Below are 19,906 nucleotides of genomic sequence, written 5' to 3'. Positions count from 1 at the left end.
GCACCTTATGATCACACAAGCTAGTGTGCCTCTTCCCTGTGGGCTTTGTTGCTTCTGAGCTAGATGGCTGCTTGTTAATCTTCAAGCCTTTAAGACCCCAGGTACTATATCTTTTGATAGCCAGGCACCATCAGCTTTCTTCACCGCATTTGCCAGGTTATTAGATCAAAGCATTGTTGTGTTGAGGGAGTACTTGAGTAGAGGCCCAATGACAGTCTGCTACCTTAATACTTAACATATAAATATATGTACATAGATCTATTTTGCTATCATTACATAGAAATATATTTACATATGTACATGCCTGTATTTAGACCTCTATAAATACCCTCTGCCTCCCTCCTAGTTATTTCCTCTATTTTCCTTTTACTTTCCTTTTGTCCCACTCTCAAGTTCAGCCTTCATTCAGGTTTCAGTAATTCCTCTTGGTTACATGCCCTTGATCAAGCCCTACCAACCTCCTATGTCCTCCTCGCCATCGATTTTAGATCACTTGTTCCCTTGTTCCTGGGTTTGTTCACAAACACATCCTTTCCCCCTGCCTCCCCTTCTCCCTTGTTCCCCGAACCGTCAGTCCCATTGTTTTCTCCACCAGATTGTTTATCCCGCCTATTTCATCTAGATAGACATGCAGAGACAATAATAAGCACAAAACAAGACAATAAAACATAACAACAAAAGAAAACAAAACAACATAAAAAAACATCAAAAAAAGAAAAGCCTGTACATAGTGCCAGGTCTGTTTCTTGACCATTAGGAGAGTTGTCCAGTGGAGCTTGAGGAGGTGCCACACCCTGACCCCGCAGTCCATTTTTGGTGTTCCCTGGGGATTTCATTGCTCTGCCTGCCTTGCTGCTCTGTTGCATACCCTTAGTGTTTTGCCCTGGTGTGGTGGGGTCAGATCTGGCACAATTCCCACACTCTGCCTCCAGTGTTGTCCCTCATAGTGCTATGGGCCAGTGGGGGACATCTAATGACATTTTTAATTGTAAATGAGGTGGAGGTTTACCTTTCAAATTGCCAGTTGTGGCTTTTTGGTGGCATCCTCTTGTATTCAAGGTGAGCGTTCACACAGCATATTGGGTTTCCACTGAGCAATCGCTACACAGTTTCTTCCACGATATGGGCCACCTGTTCCACAAAGGGCCATCATTCACATTCTTTCAATTCTGCTGGTACCATTTCCAAGAATCTAGTCTCCCTGCCCGCTTACCTGCTCCTCTTTGTTTGAAGGTCATTTATGGGTTTCCAAACTTAGCCATCTCCCCCTTTCCAGGAAGGAAAATAAAACACTCATCACCCCCTGTCAATTGAAGGCTTTTGTACTCCAGCCCGTAATCTAGGAGAAATTGTAGCCACCTGCTTTTGCAGCCCACCCCCATCAGTCCCCTGACCCCAGGGGGTGGCTCAGCTGGGGTAATTGTTGACTCTTTGGTCTCCTGCACCTCAGTCAGGGGTTGTCATGAGTCAGGAATGAGTATTAATTTTTCATTTGGACCTTCAGTGGTTCCTTGTTGGGTTGTAAACCACAAGGTCAGTAATTTGAAACCACCAGCCATTATGTAGGAGGAAGGCTTTCTACTCCCATGGAGAGTTACAGTCTCACTCCCCCACGAAGGACAGTTCCAGCCTGCCCTGCCCCATCCAAGTGAGTGAGACTCGCCTCAGTGGCAATGCATGGAGACCTTCACTGCCTTCTGTCAGAGAATCTAACACGATTAGTAACACATAAAGACCTGAATAGTAAGGGGATGAAATCTTAAAGGACTAGAGCAGCTGTTCTCAACCTGTGGGCTGACCTTTAGGGGTTCAATGACCCTCTCAGAGGGATTGCCTAAGACCATTGGAAACATGTGTCTTAGGCACCGAGACACCGCTCCTCTATCCCTTGCCAGCAAAGTCCGTCCACATGCAGATACATCCGCATATGAGTACCCAGTGTGATACCCATGCTACACCATGTTTCAAGACAAAATTTCATTTATTTGTAATTAGAAATAAACATTTCACAATTTATAATTACCTATTCTTTTGTGATTCATCATTGTGCTTTATGTTCAATTTGTAACAATGAAAATACAACCTACTTATCAGCTATTTACATTATAATCCATAACAGTGGCAAAATTACAGTTATGAAGTAGCAACGGAAGCAATTTTATGGTTGGGGGGTCACCACAACTGTATTAAAGGGTTGCAGCATTAGGAAGGTTGAGAACCACTGGACTAGAGGATAGTCATGCTGCTCATCAGTGCCACCCTGCACCCTGTATTTATCATCCATTCCATGAGACCCTCCTAAGAGGGACTGTCCAATTATTTTGCAGGTGGATTTTGCATCTCTATGACATCCAAGCCCCTTCACATCAATCCAGTTGCTTTTCTTTGAACTTCTGATACCTCTTCCCATCAACACCTCTTGATCACACAGGGTGGTGCGCTTCTTCCATGTGGGCTTTGGTGCTTCCCTGCTAGATTGTCACTTGTTTAACTACAAGCCTTTAAGACCCCAGATCTTTTTAATAGGTGGGCAACATCAACTTTTTTCACCACATTTGCTTATGCATTTTGTCTTCAGCGATTGTGTCGGGAAGGTGAGTATCATACAGTGCCACATTATTAGAACAAACTGTTCTTGTACTGTGGCAAGATTAAGTAGAGGTCAAAATTTCATATATATATATGTGTATATATATATACATACATACATATGTTGTATACTTCATTTTTTTCTTCCTCGTTTTTTTCCTCCTACCCCACTATTATGTTGACCCAATGTTCACCTCTCAGTAATTCCCCTCAAATATAATCTATTGTTCAAATATGACCAGAAAGGCTACACCCTCCTCACCATCAATTATAGCACACTTATTCCTCCCCTGTACCTGTCATTGTTGGCACCCTGCTCGCCCACCATCCCCCTCCACCTCAGGAACCTTAGCTCCAGTAGCCGTCTCAGTAAGATTGCCTATCCACATATCTTGCGTAGATAAACACACACACACACACACACACAGCCATGCAGATAGTCACAGTCTAACAGGGGTCATAGCACAGACCAGGTGAGCACCTCTCTGTTGAAGAGAGAGAAGGACGCATTGTAAACCACTGTTCCAGGCCCCGTTTCTTTCCAGGTCACCCACTCCAGCTCCTTCTGGTCGTCAGCATTCATGTCCGAAAGGCCAGCACCCTGTAAGTCCACATTCCTATTCCCATAGTCAGGGGTGGAGTGGTCTAGTGCCGCCCCATCACTCGGTTAGACTTTCAGTGGAATCAGAAAAGATTGAGAACAAACAAATTCTATGAATAAGAAATGAAATGGATGATATTCCAAATGAGAACCAGGTGAGATGAAAATGTAATCACGCAATAGTATGAAAAACAGTATTCTAACAAATTTGAAAATCCAGAAGAAATGGGTCAATTTCTGGACGTGAGTGTATTATTTACCTAAATCACCACAGAATGATGTCGAAAACCTCAACAAGCCTCTAGCACAAGAAGAAATAGATTGAGCAAAACTAAACCCCACCCCCTGACATCATTGGTCTCACTGGGGAATTCTATAAACATGTAAAGAAGGCTTAAACCAGGTTTATATAAACAACTCCACAATATACAGATAGACAATATACTACCAAACTCATTGTATGTATGAAGCAAGGGTCACTCTGATACCTAAGCCAGGCAAAGATGGCAGACTCGAAAATGACAGACCAATATCTCTAATGAATGTAGATCTTCAATGAACTACTAGCTGACAGAATTCAACTAAGCCTCAAAAAAAAATACATCCTGACTGCGTGGGATTCATGCCAAATATGCAAGGATGGTTCTTATTAGGAAAACACTCGTAATCCATCACACGAACAAAATAAAGGAGAAGAACCATATGATTACATCCAGCGACGCAGAAAAGGCATTTGATAAAATTCAACATCCGTTCCTGATTAAAAACACACCCAATAGAATAGGTGTAGAAGGGAAATTTCTCAATGAAGCAACAGTCATCGCTGCAAAACCAAAAGCCTGCACTCACTGAATGGAGAAGAATTGAAATCATTCCCTCTTCCAACAGGAAATGGAGGGGGTTGCCCTTTACCGTCCCTTCTATTTAATACAGCCCTGGGAATTTTAACCAGAGCCACCAGACATCAAATAGATGTTAAAGAAATAAAAATATCTTTATTTGTAGATGACATAATCCTATATACAGAAAACCCCAAAGACCCAATTAAGTACTTGCTCAAACTGAGTAGAAAATGTAGCCGCCATCCTGAAAACCAGCTAGTCTTTGATCTTCATCAGTGGGGGCTTCAAGCCCTCCTTCTTTGGCAAACAAAGCTGTGGCATCTCTATAACACGTTCCAATGCCCGCTCCTCTGATCTTGGTGCCGCCTTCTGCTTTACGGCCCCGCTCGAATACATATGGTGAAAGGATACCACCCTGACACACACCTTTCCTTATTTCAAACCGTGAAATACATATTGATCCTGCTCAAATGATGGCATATTGGTCTATTTATAGGCTCCATGTGAGCACAATGAAAAATCCTGGACTTTCCATTCTCTGCAATGTTATCAATATTTTATGACCCATAGTGTCGAATGCCTTGCAGAGTCAATAAAACATAGGTAAACATATTTTGGGCACTTTGCTTTAAGCTAAAATCCATCTGACACCAGCCATGATATCCTTTTCCACATCCTCTTCTGAATCCAATTAGGTTTGCTGGCTATTCCATGTCATTGTACTGCTGCCGCCCTTATTGCCACAAAGACCTTACAAATTCAATATAATTCCAATCCCAATCCCACCACAATTTTCCAATGAAGTGGAAAAACTCATCACCAGCTTTATATGGAAAAGGAAGAAATCCAGCATAAACAAAGCACTAATATAAAGGGATAACAAAGTAGGAGCCCTTTCACCCCCAGACCTTAAAACCTACGATAAAGCCACAGTAAACCAAACAGGCTGGTACTGGAACAATGATAGATGTGACAACCAATGGATTAGACTGAGAACCCAGAAATACAGCCACATACCTGCAGACACATCATTTTAATAAAGAACTAAATCACATTAAATAGACAAGAGATAGTCTTTTAACAAATAGTGCTGGAGAAGCAATCCTTACCTGCAAAAGAATGAAAGAAGACCCATACCTCACACCATGCACCAAAACAGACTCAAGATGGACCAAACCCTAAATATAAATCACACAATGATTAAGACCTTCGATGGAAAAACAGGGACAAATTTGAGGACCCTAATACAAGGTATAAACATGCTACGGACCATATGAATAATACTCACACTACAGAAGATTGAGACCTATGACGTGTACACAGCAAAAGATTTCCTCAAGAGACCCCAGAGATTGGGGGAAATATTCAGTCATAATACATCAGATAAAGGGCTAATCTCCAAAATCTATGGAAAACTGCAACATCTTAACAAGAAAAATACAAGCAACTCAATCAAAAAAGGGCACAAAATGTGAATAGACAATTCACCTGAGACAACATCTAGGTGGCCAACAACCCTATAAAGAAATGTTCTTGACAGCTTTCCCCCAGATCCTGGATGCTTCCTCCCCCCAACTACCATGATCCGAATTCTACCTTGCAGGGCTGGATAGGACAGAGGCTGTACACTGGTACATATGAGGGTTGGAGGTACAGGGAATCCAGGGTGGATGATACCTTCAGGACCAAGGGTGTGAGGGGCGATGCTGGGAGAGTGGAGGGTGAGTGGGTTGGAAAGGGGGAACTGATTACAAGGATCCACATGCGACCTCTTCCCTGGGAGAGGGACAGCAGAGAAGGGGGGAAGGGAGACTCCGGATAGGGCAACATATGACAAAATAACGATGTATAAATTACCAAGGGCATATGAGGGAGGGGGGAATGGGGAGGGAGGGGGAAAAAAAGAGGACCTGATGCAAGGGGCTTAAGTGGAGAGCAAATGCCTTGAGAATGATTGGGGCAGGGAATGTATGGATGTGCTTTATACAATTGATGTATGTATATGTATGGATTGTGGTAAGAGTTGTTTGAGTCCCTAATAAAATGTAAAAGAAGAAAAAAAAAAGAAATGTTCTTGATCATTAGCTATAAGAGAAATACAAATTAAAACAGCAATAAGATATCACATTACACAATGCTTTGGGCAGAATTCAATAAAGCAGAAAATCATAAATACTGGAGAGGATGTGGAGAGCTAGAACGCTTTTGCATTGCTGGTGGGATGGAGGATTGTAGAACCATTATGGAAATCAGTATGGTATTTCCTTCACAAATGCAAATACAAGTACCTTATGATCCAGCAAGCTCGCTACTGCATTTATACCTTCAAGAAATAAAAAGTACAACAAGAACAGATATGTGACCACCTGTCTTTATGGCAGAAATTCCTACAATCACAAAAACTTGGAAACAAGCAAAACCCCACCTACAGAGGAATGGATAAATGAACTCTGGTACACTCATACTGCATGATTTCCTGCATCAGTACAAAACAAGAGTGACTCTCTTCAACACCACAAGACATGGACGAAGCCAGAGAGCATTATGCTTAGCAAGCTCGGTCATCTTACAAAGATAAATATTTAATATCACCACTGTTGCAAGGAAAACAAATAAGAACTCGTGGTTTAGACACCAATAGATAAAACTTTGATGACTAAGAGGAGGCCCAGGAGGTGGAGCAGGAACACGGGGAGGGGAGGGGCCGTGAACACCCACACATCTATGGGGCGTTCCATAGACTATCGTTGTCGATTCCAGATGCCTTCTCTCTCACCCGTAAAGAGTGGATTTAATGTCTTAAAAAATAGAAGGAAACATGAATTTTAAATAGACTTGAAGTCTTTAGTGACAAATAGCTTCAATCAAATAGATAAATAAATAGAAAATGAAAGTAGGAAGATATTTAGCAAAATGTGAAGCAACGTGCTCCTGGGTGGATCTAATCCATTTCCTACCACCAGAGGGAGCATTAGGCTGACATTGGCAATTTCTTTTTGTTTCTATAACCTTGAACAAGAGTTTAGTTTTTTACGTGGAGAGCAAATAAAATGTTTTGAGAATGATGAGGATGACGAGTGTACAAATGTGCTTTATACACCTGATGTATGTATGCATTGTGATAAGAGTTGTATGAGCCCCCAATAAAATGATTTTTTTAAAAAAAGAAGAATAAAGGGAAAAAATAGTTTAGGTTTAACTGACTTTGAACTTGCTGTAAATATTTCATATTTTCCCACTTCTTTCTTTCATAACCATGTCATGCTTATGAAGTTCATGGCTGTTGATGTGTATATCTCTAGTTTAGTACATCTTTAATTCTACTGAATTAGTGCAGTGTATTTAATTAATATACATTGTAGAGATTGTATTAATAAAGCTCATTGTATTGATATAACTCAATAGCTCAACTTCCTGCCATTGAGTCAATTCTGACTCACATAATAATCCTATAGGCCAGGATTGAGTGGCCCTTATGGGTTTATGAGACAATAACTCTTTACAGGAGTAGAAAGCCTCATCTTTCTCCCAAGGGGTGGCTGGTGTATCCAAACTGCTGACCTCATGGTGAGTAGGCCAATGCATAACCATTATACCACCAGGGCTCCACTGTGTATGAATCTACTTCCCTCGATTTTCTTTTCCAGGGAACAGCTCAATGAGACCAACTGCCCCAACCATGGTGTTTAACCATCACCAGTATCCATTTTGCAATTTTTATCTACCCCTCTGTCCCGACTTCAAAAAAAGTAAAACAAAGCCAAGCCATTTGCTGTCGAGTGCATTCATCTCCCAGGGACCTGATAGGAGAGCATGAAATAGAACCAAGGGGGTTCCGAGAGGGTCATCTTATGGAAGCCCCTGCCATCCCTCTCTCCTGCAGAGCAGCTGATATTGAGGGGAACAGACAGAAGCTTCACCACTGCACAACACAGGGCTCTATTTGAAAGAAACGCAGTGCTCACCAAACCGTGACTCCTCCTATCCGCTCCCTCCCACTCCTGGTTGCCCTTGAGTGCTCTCAAGCCTTTGATAGCCCCTACAGGCCCTGTGTATGTACAAGAGCATGAAGCATGGTCCAGCCCGGACCAGCTTCATAGTATTTGTGGAGTCTGAGCCCATTGTGGGATCCACTGTATCAACCCATCTCTTTGAGAGTCTTCCTCTTTACTACAGACCAACCAGAACCAACTAAAGTGAAGGGACTTGTTACCAAGGGAGAGGGGCTGCTGATAGGTGGCCATGCTTAGTATTGGACCCCAGAACCCTGGTCAAAATGGCCCAGCCCATTGCCCAACCAAAATGCTCCTCAAGAGCTTGGGCCTGGCTATTTCAAATGAGAGCATCAGTCCAGGCCACTGCACAGTCTCCAGGTCAGGTAGGAGCTGCCACATGTGTAGGGCCATCTGGGCACTCAAGGCCACAAGGAAGGAGACTTGGAGAGCACATGGAGGAAGAACGGCCTGAGAGACAACTCCTTCTTTCAGATCCCACACAAGGGCATTCCTGTGTTGGAGTCTGTGCCCAAGAATGTCCTGAGAATGGTCCAGGAGAAGCATCTCCCCACCATGACACAGAAACACCTTGTCCAGAAATCCAGCTCCTCAGGCTGTCCTCATCCCCTTGGTGGAAAAACCTGGCCCAGATAACTGTCATTGGGTAAAAACAGGCCTATCCTGTATCCCAGGGAGAACCTGGCCACCATCCCTGTCAGCCAAGGGCCAGGCATGGACTGTTGGGGTCAGAAATAAGCCCATGACTGTCCTTACAAGAAGGCACCTGCACCCCTTCTGGGAGCTCTCAAGGCAGACCATGTGGCATGTCAGCAGATGCATGGAGGCTTTGGGATCTCTGGGAAGGGAGGGGAGCCTCCAGTGTCTCGGGGTGCATTTAGAGGACAGTAATTCTTAAATGAGCACCAGCCATTCATTACCTGCCTGAAGGACAGGTGGAGCAGTCACCCTGCAGGAGACAAACAGGAATGCTGGAGGAGACCGGTATGAAGACCACCCTCGCCGGTCCCTGTATGTCCATTTGAGGAGCACTGGAGTTCCCTCACAACCTGTCCACGTGAGTCGTGTTTGGGCTTTCTCAGTAAGGGCCCCAGGAGCCCGGGCAGACACCACCCTCTATCTACACACAGCACAGCACCTGAAGGAGCCCAGTTGGTCCTGAGCGGTCAATGGTATTGGGAGGGAGGAAAGGGGAGGGCGTCAGTAGGATGGGGGGTGGGGGCAGGGTTGACACATGGTGTTGGGGTCTCCTGAGCATGTCTGTCATGCTCAAGGAAATTAGAACAGATGCTCAAGGAAATTAGACCTTTGCTGCCCACTGTCTACCCAATAGAAACCCACCTGGTGTCATCCTTTTTTGCTCATCAAAACCCAGACCCACCTTGGGGTTGACCCCTCTCCATACACCATGGAGCAGAAACACCTTCCTGCTGAGAAAGGGCAGGGAACTGAGTGCCTTCCCTGAGCCAGCATTTGCCTGGGCTGTTGGAATGTAAATCAAAGGAAACACTCCATGGAAGAGTCTCTCTCACTCCCTCTCTCGCTCTCTCCCTCTCACTCTTTCTCTATATATATTTCTTTTGGATGTGTGTTGTGTGTCTAAAATGCACACTAACACCATACACAGATATACAGACACTGAGATACAAGATGCATGCACACTAAGCAAATGTGGTGAAGAAAGATGATGGTGCCCGGCTATCAAAAGATATGTGTCTGGGGTCTTAAAGGCTTGAAGGTAAACAAGCGGCCATCTAGCTCAGAAGCAACAAAGCCCACATGGAATAAACACACCAGCCTGTGTCAAAGGGATCAGGTATCAAGCATCATCAGAACAAAAATATCACATCATTGTGAATCGGGGTGGGGTGGGGTGGGGAGTGCAGAGTGGAGACCCAAAGCCCATTTGTAGGCCACTGGACATCCCCTTACAGAGGTCACGGGGAGGAGACGAGCCAGTCAGGAAGCAATGATAAAACATACAACTTTCCTCTAGTTCCTAAATGCTTCCTTCACCCCCACCTGCCCCCCACTATCATGATCCCAATTCTACTTTACAAATCTGGCTAGACCAGAGGATGTACACTGGTACAGATAGGAACTGGAAACATAGGGAATGCAGGGAAGATGATCCCTTCAGGACCAGTGGTGTGAGTGGCGATACTGGGAGGGTGGAAGGAGGGTGGGTTGGAAAGGGGGAACCAATTACAAGGATCTACATATAACCTCCTCCCTGGGACAGACAACAGAAAAGTGGGTGAAGGGAAGCGTCAGACAGTGCAAGGTATTACAAAATAATAATTTTTAAATTATCAAGGGTTCATGAGGGAGAGGGGAGCGGGTAGGCAGGGGAAAAAATGAGGAGCTGATGCCAGGGGCTTAGGTGGAGAGCAAATGTTATGAGAATGATGAGGGAAATGAATGTACAACATGTGCCTTACGCCATTGATGTATGTATGGATTGTGATAAGAGTTGTATGACCCCCTAATAAAATGATTAAAAAAAACAGGATGCATGCATGCACCACACACAAACACTTACACACAACACATACATACCCACATAGCCAAACACATAATTCACACACCAGACACTCACACCACATCACACATCTGTAAACATACTACACTCAGATATACACACAGTATGTGTGTACACACACCACACACTCAACTGTACCCATAGACACACACCAGCTAGCTCACACATACCACACAGAGGAAATCTACACCCCCCCCTACAAAGACCACGCAATCCACCTGTGCACACACAGAGAGAGAAATTCCACACACCACAGTCCGCATGCGCACTCACAGAGATGCAAAGACATGCACACACATTGATCCTCCCACCCACAGCCAGCACATACAGGCACACCAGACAGACCACACATGCACACACCACCCATGTGCAAACACAAGCATATGTCCACATGCATCCACACTTGGGTACATGGGGTCATCTTGGTCATCTTGATCCCTCCATGATGGTCCGGGAGTCTGGCCTTTCAAGACCTAAAGCTTACACTCCAGGCCCACACAGTGCGTTTCCCCGAGGTCTCCAGGACCCCCTTCTGAGTGACATCCTCTCGTGTGGAGTCCATCCTAACGCCCGTCACAAAGGGCACATTGTCTGTCTCCCCTTTCTCTGCACGTTCTAGTCCATGAAACAATCTCATGGGTTTATGAAGAGCCAAGCCTTCAACAATGAGGCACAATGTCAGTGTACTTGGTGGTGTGGAGGGTAGACGGGTGTCAATCCAATGCAAATGTTAGGTTGGGGTTAGAATCCACCCAGGGAACCATAGAAGAAAGTGCTGGTGAGCTGGTTCTGTACAGATGACAGACAGAAAAGCCCATTGGAAGAGTTCTGCTTTGTTCATGCATGGCTTCAACAGAAGTGACTTTCCTGTGGGTTTTCCATTGTCGGATTCTAACTGTCCAGCTGCAAAAGGGAAGAGCTCATCCTCAGCTGAGTTACCTTCATGTCCTCATCAGCTGCTAAGCTGAAAATGGAAAGAAATTGTCAGGACAAACCTAGCTGCCATTTCGTCTTGAGAGCATACTGGGATCCAAGCCCGGGGAAGCACAGATTCAACATGGGAGTTGGATAGGGGCAGAGTCTGGAGAGATCAGGCAAATGGGAGGGTGCGGAAGGAGAGGGCCCCTTATCAAGCTCCATCAGTGGTAGCTTTGGTAGACCAGATACCTCACTTTGCCCCTCTTCTCTCTCTCCCAGCTCCAGGAGGGCCTTGGATGGGAGTCTTTCATCCAACTCTTTGCTGAATACATGACCCTCTCGCCCCTGCCCACAGATAACACTGACAAGATGAACCTGTGGGTGAAGAAGTTCTCTGGAAAACAGAGAACAGGTCTGGGAAGGAAGTGACCGACAACAGGGCCTCACTATCCCAATGCAGGCAAACCCCACGAGATTAAACGCAGCTTCTGCAAGAATGCAGTTGGTGAAATACTCGTTCTAGAGCAAGATCATTAGATGCAATGGAACCAACCTTCACTTAATAGTCCCTAACTTCAGCTCTAGCTCTTCCACAATCACATTTAGAATCACCTTAATGCTTTGGCAAGGAAGAGATTAGAGAGTCATCTACAAAATACACCATTTCTTTCATCCAGTTGAAATTCTGGTACATGAGGGATCAAACATCGGTTGAATGTAGGCTTACAAGCTCTCTGTGGACATCGTTGTTATTGTTAGGAGCCATCAATTTGGGTCCAACTCACAAAGACCCTATGTGCAACAAAACAAACACAGGACCCCTGCCTGGTCCTGCACCATCCTCGCCACCATTCCTGTTTGACCCCATTGCTGCAGCCACCATGTCCATACATCCTGTCACGGAACTTCCTCCTTTGGGCCACCCCTACACTTTATCAAGCATGAGATCCTTCTCCCGGGGCTCATCTCTCCTGAAAATATGTCCAAAGCACGTGAGATGAAGTCTCGCCGTCCTTACCTCTAAAGAATACTCTGGCTGTACTTCTTCCAAGACAGATATGTTGGCTTTGGGGCGGTACTTTCCATGTTCTTCTCCAGCACCGCAATTCAAATGCACTCATTCTTCTTCTGCTTCCTTATTCAGTGTCCAACTTCCACGGGCATATGTGGCTGTTGAAAACACCGTGACTTGGGTACTTTCGTCCGCAAAGTAACAACGTTGCTTTTCAACACTTTAAAGAGGTCTATGCAGCAGATTACTCAATGCAATGTGCTGTTTGATCTCTTGACTGCTGCTCCCATGAGCACTGATTGTGGATCCAGACAAGGTAAAATCTTCAACACCTTCCATCTTTTCTCCATTAAGCATGAGGTAACTTATTGTTCCAGTGTGAAGATTTTTGTCTTCTTTACATTGGGTTGTAATCCATATTGACAACTGACATACTTCATCTTCCTCAGCAAGTGTTTTAAGTCCTCCTCAGTTTCATCAAACAAGGAAGTGAGATAGTTTATTGTGTCAACCTGGCCAATAAACACATGTGGGTTAATTGAAGGGCGGAGGGATAAATGGCTCAGTGAGCCTCACCTTTCTAGTTCTTGGGTCTCTTGCTTTCTTATGATCAGACCAGGGTGCAACTGCCTTAGCCAGTTCCCTGCTTCAGCTTGCAAGGCTCACTTCCTGCAAGACATCCCTGAGGAGAAGCCACATGGACCTACTCGGATGCCACCCTCGGTGCTGGAGCAGACATGTGGAGACCCATGCCAGAGTGGAGATGCTTACACATTCACTGACTTGGCTTTCCTCTGCAGTTGGCATCATTGCATGTGTTTTTGGAGATGGAGGAGGGCTTTATAGATTGGTGTCAGACAAATAGGCTAATGTTGGACTTGTGGGCTTGAGCAGCACTGGATTGGGATGTTTTCTTGATGTGCACTTATGCTTTATATAAAACTCTCACTTATACATATGAGTTTCTGTGGATTTGTTTCTCTAATGTACCCAGACCAACACAATAAGCCTTCCTCAGATCTTGATGGCACATTCTTCTTCATATACAGCTTCTCTAATGATTCATCAGCAGACAGAGAGAATTATACGGTGATAGAACACAACGCTGGCCCACAGCTTTCCTGATTTTTAAACCATGCACTGTTCTCTTGCTGTTTGTTTGTTTGTTTTGTTTAGTTTTTGCCTAATGCCTCCAGTGAAGCTTGGAGTTCTCCCTTCAGTACCATTGGTTCTGCAACATGTGCTAAGCCTCCCATCTCCTGAAATGCAGAAAGGGCCGCTAGTTTGGTTTGTTGGCTTCTCTGTAATTGTCCATCTTCTTCTGATGCTTCCTGCATCAGTCAACATTTTCCCCACAGAATTTTTCAATATTGCAATTCTGTGCATCCATCCTCAAAAAGAACATTGGAAAATTAATCTTTAAATACAATGCTGTCTGTAATAGGATAATATCTATCCACATCCAAGAAAATCCAATGACTACAACTATAATTCAAATTTATGGACCAACCACTAAAGCTGGTCATGAAGAGGCTGAAGAATTTTAACGATGTCTTCCATCTGGAATTTGATCAAACATAGAAACAAGATGCATTGATAATTACTGACAAATGGAATGCAAAAGTTGGAAACAAAGAGAAAGGAAGCATAGTTGGAAAATGTACCCTTGGTGATAGAAAGGAAGGTGGAGATTGTGTGACAAAATTTTGAAAGACCAAAGACCTCATCTCAAATACCCTTTTTCAACAACACAATATCAGCACCTAAAACCAGGACAGAACCTGACATGAGAGAGGCCATTAATCACTCACATCTAAACTCATGTTGAAGTCAGAAAAATGAAAGGAAAAAAAAATCCATGAGGCCCCAACTAAACCTTGAAAATATCCCATATGAATTTCAAGAATATCTCAAGAAAAGATTTGAGTCATTGAACACAAGTGACAGAGAACTTAATGAGCTTAATGTGGGAAGATATAAAGAGCATCATAAGTGAAGAATCGAAAGGTCATTTACAAGGTAGGAGAGAAAGAACATTGGTAGGAATTGGGTTAAGTGATGACCCTTCGAGAGGATTGCAATGAATGCGATGAGGCAAAATGCGCATGAATTATTGACTGTAAAACCGATTCTCCCCTCTGTTTAAGTCTTTACCCAATACACAGGATAAGGTTTGCAAAGAAAAACAAATTTTCAAAAAGGAGATTTGTGCAGCAGATTTGCCACATAAAGAATGTTGTTTGATTTAGTGGCTGCTACAGCCTTGAGCACTGACTGGATCCAAGGACAACAGATCCTGAACAGCTTCAATCTTCTCTTCATTTCTCAAGATGCTGACTCTCGGTCTACTTGTGAGGATTTGGGTTTTCTTTACACTAAGTTGTAAGCTATACTGAAGGCTGCAGTCCTTGATCTGCATCAGCAAGTGCTTCAAATCCTCCTTAGTTTCAGCAGGCAAGATTATGTCAAAGATGGTTAATAAACCTTTCTTGAATCCTGATATCACATTTCCATACGATCAATATTTGAGGGTTATTCGCTCAGCATACATATTGAATAAGTATGGTGAAAGGATGCAACCATGACACTTACATCTTCTGGCTTTAAACCATGCAGTATTCCCACAATATGTTCCTGTGACTGTCTCCTGGGCGGTGCACATCAGCATGATCAGCTGTTCTGAAATTCCCATTCTTCTCACTGCTGCTCATAGTCTTTAATGATCCACACAGTCAGACACCTTTCAGCTACGATCCATCTGACGTCAGCAGTGGGAGCTCTCGTTCCACATCCTCTTCTGCATCCAGAGAGAATCTCTGGAGCTCTTTGTTGATATACTGAAGCTACCATTTTGAATGATCAGGGTTTCTGGGGTGGGTACAGTAGACTGAGATGATGAATTGGAAGTGATAGGGAGTGTGTTAGTCTGGGTAGACTAGAAAAAAACAAATCCAGGGACACTCATGTGTGTGTAAGAGAGAACTTTAAATCAAAGAGCAATTGTACATTAAGAAAACATCCAACCCCAGTCCAGTTCGAAACCATAATCTGATATTAAGGCGCACTCTAGCAGTACTCCTTTCAAGGACAGGGTCATTGAAAAAGAGAAAGAACCTTGATGAGATAGATTAATGCAATGGCTACAACAGTGGCTTCGAGCATGATCACCATTGTGCGGCTGACCCAGGACCAGCCAGTGTTTCTCTCCGTTCTTGATGGGGTTGCTATGGCTTGGGACTAATTCGGTGGCACCTAACATCAATAGCAACATGTGGCTCATTAATCTTATTCTTTACCAGGAGGTAGAATGACAGAGGGGGTAAGTAGAGCATGGGAGCACTAATGTTCACAGTTTAAAGTCTGGACAGACTGAATTCGCATCCTTTTCACCTGCATGTGCATGCCGTTCTCCCCAATGTAGCGAACTCAGTCCAAATATAAAATTCTCTGTGACCACAGAGAAAACAGATAAATCCAGAAGGAGGTGGGGAGCTAATAACCAGTCCTGAAGAGTGGAGAGTGAGCTGGCATGAGGATGGGGGAGGAGAGACTTCTCACACTTTCTCTGATACCTACATCCACTCAGTGCTCAGCATCCTCTTGAGTGCTAACGGAAAAAACCAGAGTGAAGTGTCTTCAATCCCAGACATTGTTGGGCTGGAGGACTCTGGATTCTTCAATATTTTGTGTTGTTTTGATGTTTGGTTTCACTGTTTGTTTTGAATTTTTTCTTGGGCAAGAGAAAATGAAGTTTGTCATACTGATTTGTCCCAGTGGGCAACACAATACAGGAGCTTTCGTTAATTAGTACAGTGTAAATGTCAACGGGTCACGCTTGAGGATCAGGAAGCTGCTAAGCATCTGCCAGGAGCTGTAAGCCAACATCGTGTGCGTGCCACTGAGCCAATCCACAGTGACTGGGATTCCCCTGCTGTTGGTAAGGCTTTTCTTGCCTTCTCCGGGTTAAACTCACGGATGCAAATTACCCTACTGGGTTTTAATTAGAGCTCTGTCCTCACTTTCTCTTGAGCTTTTCTGTCATAGGCACTTCCCCCACCCACCCCCATCCCACACTGTCCCTCTCCTGGTTCCCTTAACTCCCTCCTCATGGGCCCAGGGTGGGGAGAACTGAAAATAATGAGGCCCCAGGAACTGGTTCAAAGCTGCACTCGAAAAATTTTAAATTAAGCCCCTGAGGTTTTAAGAGCGGTAATTAGAACACATAGTTAGAAGTGAACTAATGTAACCCCATTGCCTGACTGGCCAATGCCTGTGTGCTCAAGTCTGCAGGGCTCTGGGCAGGAAAGGTGGACGGGGACAGCTCATTCCAGCCCTGGAGCAGTCCTCCCCCAAGATGGACCATGCCCTTCCTCTCTTTGGGCCTATTGCAAAGTGGCCCGAACACGCCGCATTTTGACATGCATTAAATTAGCATGCATTAACTTTTGAATATTAGCATCAACGCTTTGATGAATATGTATAGGGATAAGAGTGTTGACTCGTGGTTATGTGTTTTTCTATGTTTCTTGGTAAATGAAACCCAGGAAGGGTGAAACTATGGAGACAATAGCTAGATAGGCTCCTAGGGGCACAAGGGAGGTGTGTGTGTGGAGGGGATAATGGGAGCTAAATTCAAGGAGGACAAGAAGAAAGAAATATTTTGAAACTTATTGTGGTGGTGATTGTAAAACACTCTGGTGTGAATGCACTATTGAATGGTATGGTGTCTGAATGATGTCCTAATAAAATGGTTTGAAAAAAATTACACCCAAAAAAATAAAAAACAGAGTGTTAATTGTTTGAAATTAATTCATAAACAGGAATATAACACCAGAAAAATGGGGAGGGAAACGATAAGACAGAATCAATGAATAAAAATGTGTTCTTTGGAAAGGAACTGAAACTAAATCATTAAACAACCAGTTAGGCCAGGCTGGCCAAGTTTTAAAAAGAGAAGATGTAAATGACCCCTTTTATGAATGAAAGAGGGGACCTCATTAATGAGCCTCCAGGTAGCCATGCATGCAAGAATAGCAACTTCGATGGAACAGCTTGGTCCTTGCCAAACACAACCTAGCAGAACTCACTAAAGAAGAAACAGCCGGCCTAGTCCGTGTTAGAGAAATTGGATCTGTGGTTAAAAGCCTTCCAAGAAAGAAATGCACCACAGCATTTGATCAAACATGCATGATGTGCGAACAAGGCTATACAAAGTTTTCCAGAAAATAAAACAAGAGGTAACTGCATAAGTTATTTTATGGGGCTAGCCTTACCTGACACTGAAAACAAAAGTATTTCAAGAAAACTGTAGATCAAGTGTCGTAGTTACATAATCTGATGTCAATTTGGTACTTGAGAGGATTAAGAGTGAGGGGGTAGAGCCCAGTCTGTTAAATGGATCATAGCCAATGAGGCCTCTGTGTGGGTGTGGCCTTCTGAGAATCCTGGGAAGTCCTGTTTTTCTTGCTTGGAGGCAGGAGACAGCTCTCTCTCTCTCTCTCTCTCTCTCTCTCTCTCTCTCTCTCTCTCTCTCTCTCTCTCTCTCCTCACTTCCTTGAAGACTTTCTACTGACAAGGCTGACTCCCTGTGAGACATCCCTGAAAGAAGTCACATGGACCTACCCTGATGCAGCCAGAACCCTGCACCCGGAGAAGCCACATGGAGACCCCTGCCAGCGCTGAGATGCTTACAATGTCACTGAATCTGCAAGACTTCCCATCCACTGACCTGTGATCTTCCTACATTCTGTATCATTGCATGTGTTTGATGAGTCTGAAGAGGACTTTATATATTGGTGTCAGACATAGGGGCTAATATCAGACTTATGGACATTATTTGGACTGGGCTGGGATGTTTTCTCAAAATTCAACTGTTCTTGTATATAAACCTTTTTTCTCTTTTTAAAATTTTAATCATTTTATTGGGGGCTCATACAACTTTTATCACAATCCATACATACATCCATGGTGTCAAGCACATTTGTGCATATGTTGGAATCAATCATTCTCAAAACATTTTCTTTCTACTTGAGCCCTGGACATCAGCTCCTCATTTTTCCCCTCCCTCCCCAGTCCCCGCTCCCTCATGAACCCTTGATAATTTATAAATTATTATTTTGTCATGTCTTACACTGTCCGGTGTCTCCCTTCACCCACTTTTCTTTTGTCCATCACCCAGGGAGGAGATTATATGTAGATCCTTGTAATCGGATCCCCATTTCTACGGCACCTTCCATCCACCCTTCCTCCAGGTATCGCCACTCTCACCACTGGTCCTGAAGGGATCATTTTTCCTGGATTCCCTGTGTTTCCAGTTCCTACCTGTACCAATGTACATCCTCTGGTCTAGCCAGATTTGTAAGGTAGAATTGGGATCATGATAGTAGGGGAGTAGGAAGCATTTAAGAACTAGAAGAAAATTGTATGTTTCATTGTTGATACCCTACACACTGACTGGCTCGTCTCCTCCCCACGACCTTTCTGTAAGGGGGTGTCCAGTGCCTACAGATGGGCTTTAGGTCTCCACTCTGCACTCACACTCATTTACAATGATATGATATTTTGTTTGTTGATAACTGATACCTGATCCCTTCGACATCTTGTGATCACACAGACTGGTGTGCTTCTTCCATGTGGGCTTTGTTACTTCTGAGCTAGATGACTGCTTGTTTATCTTCAAGCTTTTAAGACCTCAGGTGCTATATCTTTTGATAGGCGGGCCAAATGAAGGCTGACCATGATAGTGGGACAAGAGGAAAGAAAATTAAATACAGAAAAGAACTATGAGGCAAAGGGCATTTGTAGAAATCTAAATACAGGCATGTACATATGTAAATATATTTATATATGAGGATGGGGAAATAGATCTATGTGCATATATTTATAGGTAGCAGATGGACATTGGGCCTTCACTCAAGTACTTCCTCAACACAAGAACACTTTGTTCTATTAAACTGGTATTCCATGATGCTCACCTTCCCAACATGATCGCTGAAGACAAATGTGTGCATAAGCAAGTGTGGTGAAGAAAGCTGGTGGTGCCTGGCTGTCAAAAGAGATAGCATCTGAGGTCTTAAAGTCTTGAAGATAAACAACTGGCCACCTAGCTCAGAAGCAACAAAGCCCACATGGAAGAAACACACCAGCCTGTGTGATCATGAGGTGTTGAGGGCTCAGGTATCAGACATCAAAGAAAAAAAATCACATCATTGTGTGCTCACCTTCCTGATACCAGGAATCAAGCTTCAAAGAACAAAAAAAATCATATCATTGTGAATGGGGTGTGTGTGCAGAGTAGAGACACAAAGCCCATCTGTAGGAAACTGGACATCCCCTTATGGAAGGGTTGCGGGGAGGATACGAGCCAGTCAGGGTGCAGTGTAGCAACGA

The sequence above is a fragment of the Tenrec ecaudatus genome, chromosome 9, assembly GCF_050624435.1.
Source record: "Tenrec ecaudatus isolate mTenEca1 chromosome 9, mTenEca1.hap1, whole genome shotgun sequence".
In the NCBI taxonomy this organism is placed as follows: Eukaryota; Metazoa; Chordata; class Mammalia; order Afrosoricida; family Tenrecidae; genus Tenrec; species Tenrec ecaudatus.
The sequence above is the reverse complement of the archived record's forward strand: the minus strand, read 5'-3'. Positions refer to the sequence as shown.